Source organism: Alligator sinensis, unplaced genomic scaffold (genome assembly GCF_000455745.1).
Source record: "Alligator sinensis unplaced genomic scaffold, ASM45574v1 scaffold73_1, whole genome shotgun sequence".
Taxonomy (NCBI): Eukaryota; Metazoa; Chordata; order Crocodylia; family Alligatoridae; genus Alligator; species Alligator sinensis.
Genome location: NW_005841838.1, coordinates 1,038,380 through 1,047,151, shown reverse-complemented (window position 1 = coordinate 1,047,151; position 8,772 = coordinate 1,038,380). Strand labels below are relative to the sequence as shown.

The window sequence follows — 8,772 nt, the reverse complement described above, 5'->3', positions numbered from 1 at the left end:
GCTGATCTTGCCAGCCCTGACTGCTGGGGACCTGGATTTCCTCCAAAGCCTCAAAAAATCCAAAGACCAGGCTTAGCTCACAGAAAACCTCTAAAATATCTTCAAGCCAGCCTCCCTGCATCATCGCAGTCCCAATGCCATGAGTAGGGATCTAGCTAAGTCATGGCGTGCAAAAGGGATTTTCGTGAGCCGCTCATGGCACACGGAGCCAATTTTGCAGCCTTTTTGCAGTGAGCCCACCCCTTGCCACTGTTTGGTCATGGGACCCCAGTGGCCTCACCTTCACGGCTGAGTGGGCTGTCTGTCATGTGACCCTGGCCCCCGCTGCTAATTGGCCACCATCCTGGCCACTCCCCTTTGCACCAGTGGCTCCCCCTCTCTCCTCTGTGGGCTGCAGACACAGAACAACCAGGCTGGGCCACAACCAGCATGAGGATGAGGATCCCCTGGGGAGCCAGCATGCTGTTTTAGTAAGTTTTTGTTGTTGTGGATTTTGCAGACAATGCCTGGTTTTGTGGTTTCCACAAAATGAAGTAGGTTCTTACTCGTGACTCTCAGAATTCTCTAGAAATGTATTTCTTGCCAGGGACGGCAGGCATTCCTCTGGCTAATGGGCCATTTCGCTCCAATGCCTTTGCTATTGTGTGGTTGCTTTTCCCTTTACAAGCTGACAGTAACTTGGGGGCTCCTTCCACCAGTGGCTTTTTCTGTCTGTGATTGGGCCTCGCAATTGTCCTTGCCCCAGGACACAATGACAAAAGACACTTCACAGTTTTGCTTTTTTTCTTTTCCTTAAGTATACCTTCCTCGTTTCGTTTGGATAACGCATGTTCAAAATCATAAAGATATATGCAGAAAGTGTAACATAATCCATACAGGGATAAAAGCAGTGTAAATGGTAACAGCGTAACATGGGCATGTCAGCAGAGATCCTGGTTTTCTCTGTTTAAAATTCCAAAATTGTCTGATAAAAATCAAAAAATCTCTAACTAAAAATAACCCAGAATTGTATCTTTCCATGATTAAAATGAAATGCCTTGCTCTCTCTCTGTCTCTTGCATATATAGTGTGTGTGTGTGTGTGTGTGTGTGTGTGTGAACTGAACACAATGTTGTATTGATATATTTACAATTTTAAAGCAATTTGGAAGCCTACCAGTGCCTCAATCATTATAATAAAATATATTCTAAATACCTATATATTTTGGCATTTGATTTTAGTTTTATCATAGAAAATCAGTTCCCCTGCCCCCTTTACTCATCCTTCACTCAGCAGGGTGCGAGTCCAGCTATGGCTGTCCCACCACTGTCTGGTGGCACTGAACAGCCCTGATACACTGGTGCCCTGCTCCTGCCCGTGCCGTTGCCCCTCACTCTGAACTCACAGCTCCAGGCACGAGCAACCTCCACAGCCCAATGGACAGGACCTAGTGTGGGAGGGAGCGCTGCGCCTCCATGGCTTCCAAGGTAAGGTGTTCCTGCTTGAATTTTCTCCTTTAAAAGGGAAAACCTGCATTTTGCCACATTTTCCCATGCAAACAGAAAACCTGGGTCCCTGCTTATCAGAGACCACACGCACCTTATCAATACAACACACACAAGAAAATCTGCCTGATTACCCCCGCCCCACCCTCAAGATTTGGTGGAATTGTGGTATTTGGGAAAGGAGGGCAAAGGGGAAATAAGATCTTGTAGATACAGTTAGTAAAAGCCTACAGTGCTAACTAGACCTTGAGTAGTGCTGCTTCTGCCTCAGTGTTTTATTTTAGGCAGTAGATTAATTGGAACTAGTAACTGGATATTTCTGTTAAAGCTGGATTGGGGACTGACGTGGTAAAAATGTGTATTACTTTTTTGTATTTAACTGGGGATTTTTGTTGTTTTTGTTGATCTTTTTCATGTTAGATTATAGACTTTTTAAGTGGAATTTTCACTGTCGCTCAGCACTGGCCTGTCTCTGTTCCACTGAAGTCAATGAGACTATTCTCATGAATAAATTGTATTTAAATGTTTGTAGGTGCATGTGACCCATTTGCAAAAAAACAGAAGACTGAGAGGTGATAAGATGGAAATGTAGGGGGAAAAGTATATAACATTGATTTTAAGGAATGGCTCTGTGTTTTATCTGTAAAATAGCTAGGAATGAGGGTGAGGGCTGTATCATGTCAGTCAACAAGAAGACGGGGAAATCATCTAAAAGAGTATGCCAGTGTCAGGCTGCATCTTGGGAAGCACAGGACTGAGAGGAAAGCATTCAGTCCCTACACCTGCTCTTGCTGATGTCTGCAAGAGATCTGACATTACCTTTATGAGAACTTGACCAGATTCTAAAACAGGTAGAATAGAAGCTTTGAGAAAAACTGTATTTTTTAGTCCATTGGTGACTCTTCATTTTCGAAGACTGAGCTTGCAATATTTTGGGGGTTGTAACTACATTTAAACATTACAGCAAGAAATATATGGCAGTCATGCACATCAAGAAATCTAAAAGCCTTCAGACATGGGCGACTGGTGTCACCTTAGTCAGGGGGGGCACATGACCCCCCCCCCCCCCCCCCCCCCCCCACACGCAACCAGTTCCACCAACTGGGGGGGGGAGTCATCCCACAACCGATCTCGCTGCCCAGGGGCACCCCCACAGCCGATTGCTGCAGCCACTTCCAGGAATGGCTGCAGTGATTGCCCGGTGCTTTCAGGGGGGCACCAGTGCTCCTGCCTGCCCCCCACAGCCCATCACATAAGTATGGCTGGTGCACCGGTGCTCTCAGGGGTTCACATGCACCTTCATGTGTCCCCCTACACATCACTACTGCCTTCAGACAATCTATTGTACGGTGGACAGGAAACACTACCGACACTTTGTCATTTGTTAAACCACTTTCTTGCCATTCATACAGCATGCACTGCTAATGCATTGTGTCCTTTCTAGTTTATCACTTCCAGCAGCATATATGAGAGACCCTGAAGTGTGGCTGACTTTAAATGATGACCATCCAAACTGCACCTCTCCCTTGCCACACAAAATAAAACAAACTATGTCGATACCATGCATATATGTTAATGTACGTGAAAGGCAAGGATTTTTTGTGATATCTCTTATTGAACCAACTGTATAGTTAGGAAAGCTGCTGGACATGTTTTCAGGCACCAGGTGCCCTTTCTCAGGTCACCATTCAGCCAAAATTACAAGAAGGAACATGTATTGAAGATTGAGGTGCTAGTACATTTTGGCTCTGTTGACCTGGGAAAGATATTTTGCATTACTTCTTTTGGAAAGAAGCTCCAAAAGAAATCCTCCTTATTATCCTCTATAATATTTTCAGTGTTAACAAAAACCCAAAGGTTTCTTTTTAAAAAGTGTGCAATTACTATAATAGTGCACCCACAGGACAGGTTGCCTAGCTACCAGACTTGCACACAGCTGCAGCACTTTGGCATGCAAATTTGGAGCCTGATCCTGCAAATATGCACTCATAAGGCATAGACAGATGTAACGATTGTGTTGCTCTCAAAAGATATACAAGCAGTTGTGATACAACTGTTACGTTTGCATGGTTCTGTAGCCATACAAGTGTAGCAAAGCCACTCTAACCTGAACTTTGTTTCATTCAGGATCAAAGCACAATTTAGCTAACCTGCATTACTACAGGCCAAACATTTAGATCATAACAGCTATTGCACACTCCCAAGCAACTACTTCACCTTCCTTTTTAAAGCAGCTGAAAGGTACATTTGTCCACACTCACAGATGCACAGGGCTAGAAGGGACCTCCTGGTTTACTGAGTCTAGTCCCTTTCTATTGAGATACCATGTCACATAATCCTGTTCATGACCTGTTCAAGTTACAATCCTAAAAGTAGGTTTTCTACCACAGGTGACTGGGGGGCATGTGCCCCCCCCAAGATTGGCCCCTGACTCAGCACTGCTCAGGACAGCAAACCATGGCCCCATGGTTGAGATTTGGACCCACCCCCCGTCTGGCGGGTGGAGGTAGATCTACCTGTGTTCCGGCTGGTGGTCCGCAGTGTGCCGGGCAGGCTGCTTCCAGTCCACAATTGTGCCTCCCCAGACTCAGAAGGCACCAGTCACCTCTGTTCTACCCTACTGTTCTTACTGGATGCTTTACCAGACCCTCACTCCTCTGACGGCAAGAAAACTACTACTTATCAGCCTGATTTTTTTTTTTTTTCACAACTGGGTTATACCCATTTTTTGTGCCACACTTTTCCTTGCTTAAACAGTTCTGTGTTGTTTATCTCTTGATGTATTTCTGGAAAGAAATCTTACCTCCTCTCTGCCTTCATTTTGCTGAGCTAAACAAGGCTTGCAAGTTCTCAGAGGATGCACTCTATTGGTCATCTACACTTTTTCGAGTTTAAGTTCGTCTTTCCTGAAGATGGGTGACCAGAATTGTAAACGGTTTTCCATATGAAATCTTGTGGGTGCCTTGTAAAATGGCATTATATTTTTCTATCTATACTGGAAATACTTTGCCTAATACATACTGCTATGGGAGCACAGAAGGGGATAAACTAAGGATGAAGACTCGGCTTGCTTTTTGTTGATTAGTTCAAACCCTAAGATTAAGTGAAAACTGCGTACATCTGTCTTCCTATAGTACTTATTTGGCCCTCACCAATTTAGTATCTAAGCATGTCATAATATGCCTTTTTGATGGTTGCATCACACTGATGGCTCCTACTATTCCTGTAGTTGACTAATATACCAGAAGTTCTTGCTTTTAGTTCCTATGTTGCCTTGTATTTGGTACTATACATTTTTAGCCTGTTCCTATTACTACAGCATTCTGGGATATCCCATTCTCTCTATATAATATAGTAACTCACTCACTTTCCTAATTTTATTGGATGCTCCCAGTGTTAAATAAGATTGGTCCCAAGGCCTATCCTTGAGGATCTTCACTAATCTTCCTCCAGCCTGTTAGTCCCCTTTCAACACAGATCATCCTGTCCTCTTCAGATGATTCCTTATTCACCATAAATTTTTGTACAAGTTTCCAGAACCTTCACTTGTGTGACTGACTTTATTCTCATTGAAGTACTCCTCACTTGAGGATCAGGCCATCAGAACTACTCCCTCCCAAATTTTGATACCAAAAGTAGAAGATCCAATTTTCCAGAGAGGAAGGCAGGATCAGTCATTAGAGCACTAGTCAAGACTCTGGGAGGTCTAGGCCTACCCTGCCAGAAATATCCCTTGAGATCTGGTCAAGTCAGTTAGCCTCACTGTATCACCGTTACTGATTTGTGAGGAATAATGGTACTGCCACGCCTCACCGGGAAGACTGTGTAAACAGAGTAAAGATTATGACATGCTCAGATACTACATTGGTGAAGGCCAAATAAGTACTAAAAGTAGACTGCTATTCACTGGTTTCACCTGATCTTAAGATGTGAACAGACCAGAAAACAGTGAGAAATGTCAAGCTGAGGCTGAGTCTTCATCCTGAATTTGTCCTTCCTCACACCTGCAGCAGCATGAATAAAGGCCAGCATTATACATTGAATCATGTCATTTCATCACTTAATATCTGACATTTGTGCTTGTTCATTTGTGAGCCTCAGTGCTTCAGCTATACTAATAGACAGCCCCTCTGATGATCGGTTACAGGAAACAGATGCAGCTATATTTATTAGCTATAGAAATAATGTCTATAATTAAATTTGCCCTCTGCTTTAAAACTTGCAATGAAGTAAACACTTTTTCATGCAGCATTTGTATGTGGTTTTATTAACACTTTAACAAATGCTTGTGAATAACCATACACTTGCTACAGAATTAGAAATGTGCATTGCGTTTGAGCACAACTTCCTTCACACAGTGGATTGGTTAAATGCTTTTTCCCATGTCTTTACACCTGCATTTTCATCAAATCAAAAATTAGTTTTGATAGTACCCTTTTATGACCTGTTTTAGAAGAACTTTACTAGACCAGGGGTGGGCAATTCTTTGGACTGGAGGGCCACTTCAGAAGTTTTGGTGAGCTGTTGAGCTGGGAAGGGGGTGCTGACACAGCCTTGGCACCCGGTCACGGATGTTCACACTGCACAGCTCAAGGCTGGGGGGCTGGGAGATGCCAATTAATCCTATTTTATCCAGGCTCAGGCATGTCCACCGTGCATCCACCGCTGGGGGTGCTGGACAGAGCAGGTGGGTGCAGTCTCCATAGAGACTGGCCCAGCACCCTGTCTCCCCCATCCACGGGCAGGGGGCGCTCAGTTGGGCAGATGGGATGGAGCTGCAGGTGGGTGGGGAATGGTGTCCAGGAGTGGCACAGGTGGACAGGGCTGGGGTCAGGGCTAGGATCATGGGGTAATGACAGCCTGGGGCCCCAGGGTAGAGCCATGATCTGCTCCCTGCAGAACTGGCACCCACCATAGGGACAGGCAGCCTCCAAAACCAGTGTCTGCCACAGGGACATGTGAAGAGCAGATCATGCTATCAGTTGAACAGGACCAGCTGTACATGCCACGGCCCCCAGACTTGGGCTGGACAGGTCCAAGGTACATGCTGTGGGCTGGGTAGAATCACTTGAGCCAGATCCAGCCCAGAAGCCATATTTTGCCCACCCCGTACTAGACCCAGAGGGAGTAATAACAGGGAGAGATTTTTGCATTTAAACAATCAGCATTTATAACCGACTATATAACCATTATTATCCCATGCTCCCAGAATTATTGTTTGTTTCAACCCATTCCATCTACTTTTCTGGATTTCCTAGCTTATTCTAAAACAGCACACGTAGTTTCAGTCCCATTCAGTACAAGAACACTTACCTTTATGTAGCACGACCAGATTGGAACAGAAAACTACTTCACAGGTTACAGGAGCCCCCAAGCAGCGCACAAGTGACTGATAATACAACCACTGAAGCCTGGGAAGAGAAGAATAAGTTACCCAGTTGAAACTACAGGGAGGGTATGTTGGTGGATAATATGTAATTATCCAAGATAGCCCAGGGCTCCCACCTACTTCTAACACCTCTACTATGGCAAGTACACTGCAACGGAATGTAGTGTTACAAGTTTGCTTCAGAGTTGCTCCCTGAATCATTTTTAGTGGCCCATATGTTTTATTTTGAATTAACATGAGAACAGGATTAAGTTAATTGGTTGCTTTTTTGCTGCTTTTTTTTTTTTTTTTTTAAGTACATATAGCTTCAGAGAGGCTACCCCAAATCTAAGAGACCTGAGGAAGGGTACTTCATTCCTGAAAGCTTGTCTGTATTCCTTCCAACTATATAGCTGGTCCAATAAACAATAATACCCACAAAAATCCTTGCTCCTAACCCAGGTTTATTGTTTTCTAATGTGGCCTATAATTTTTTAAAACTATAAGAAGAAAAGATTTTGCTGGCTGTTCGCTAAACCCATGACACTTCCCCTTGTCCGGTCTGGAAATAAACTGGAATTCGTTGGTGATTCTGAGGTTGAGGGTTTTGCAGGTGATGTTCAGATTGCTACAGCCCCTTCTCCTAGGAGTCAGAAGATTCATGGAAACATCTTGAAGGGGATGAAGTCTTACTCCACTTTCCTTTCTAAGACTAACCATCATGGTGGGGAAGGGAATTGAAAAGATATGTGAACCAGTGTACAGACAATATATTTACTGAAGTCAGTGATATATTTGATGACTTTTCATCTGTTTGGAAATGGTCAGGTTTTTTGAATTAGGTAATAAGGAGACCTGAGCAAAACAGGCTGCGTCTACACAAGACACAGACTGTGTAGTCATTACTGTGCACTCATTTAGTACTTTTTCTAAACAAGTACTAAATGGCTGCACAGCTACCTGAGTTACTGCCCAGTAGCACTGATGAACAGCTTATTTGTGACCGTGACTATGCAGAAGCCCAAGACTACTGCGGAGTAGCACTGCATCATGGTTCTACCATGTGATGCTACTGTGCAGTAGCCTTGGGCTACTGTGCAGGCAGTGTCTTGTGTAGACATGGCCACAGTAGCTATAAGGTTTTATCCAGGATTTTCTGTATAATTGTGCTTATGGATGAACTGCACTTTTTATGCACTGTTTTCCTTGCCCCATTCACTTAAAGTGCCTGTAATCTCTAGACAGAAAGACATCTGCTTCCAACAAGGGGAAAGACAATTCCAGCAGCGTGCGAGGGAGAGAAACTTATGTGTAGGCATGTCCCCTACCAGGAGGCCAGCTCTGTTCTCCAAACTTATTGGTATTTAGTCTCTTGCCTCCCTGATGATCAATTATTTATTAATCAGGAGCAATGTTTTGCCATTTTTGCTTGGTAATGTGAATTGTGGGCTTGATGTATGCCCACTGTTTGAGAGTTGCTTCTAACAGCCATTAAGTATTCTGCCATAAGAAGGGCTGCTTTAACTTACAGACAGGGCTCATGTTCAGTCCTTGTTAGACAAGAACAGTGAATAAGCATAGATGACCTGTTGATATAAACTGGCCACCTATAGACCCTATATGAGAGCAGAGGCTATGGGCATTTTGCTGTTGCCATCCTCTTGACAGAACTTCCCATTGCCTGGAGTCCCACTGAATAGAGCGCTGTAGACTGGTGACACTTGCTGTAACTTCCCCATAGCCTATTGCTCCTAAACATTAAACGCATTTCCCCTAAATATCTTTTAAAGGAGTCACTCAACTTGCTGTTCACCTGTCTTCTGCAAGGTTATCTCTCATCCTCTAGAAAAATCATGGTACTTAGTCATTCCAAAGTTATTTCAGATTATGCAGGAACTATTCACCTAAGTGGATCTATTC

General features: G+C 44.0%; 1 protein-coding gene across 1 annotated transcript in view; it reads right to left on the bottom strand.

Moving 5' to 3' along the window:
- LOC106722173 (lipopolysaccharide-induced tumor necrosis factor-alpha factor homolog) overlaps positions 1–6,890 on the bottom strand; it is a 30,128-nt gene extending 23,238 nt beyond the window's left edge. The window contains exon 1 of the mRNA XM_025203138.1: positions 6,798–6,890. The gene's annotated coding sequence lies outside the window, so the exon portion shown is untranslated. The remainder of the gene's footprint in view (positions 1–6,797) is intronic.
- Between the last annotated feature and the right edge of the window lie 1,882 nt (positions 6,891–8,772).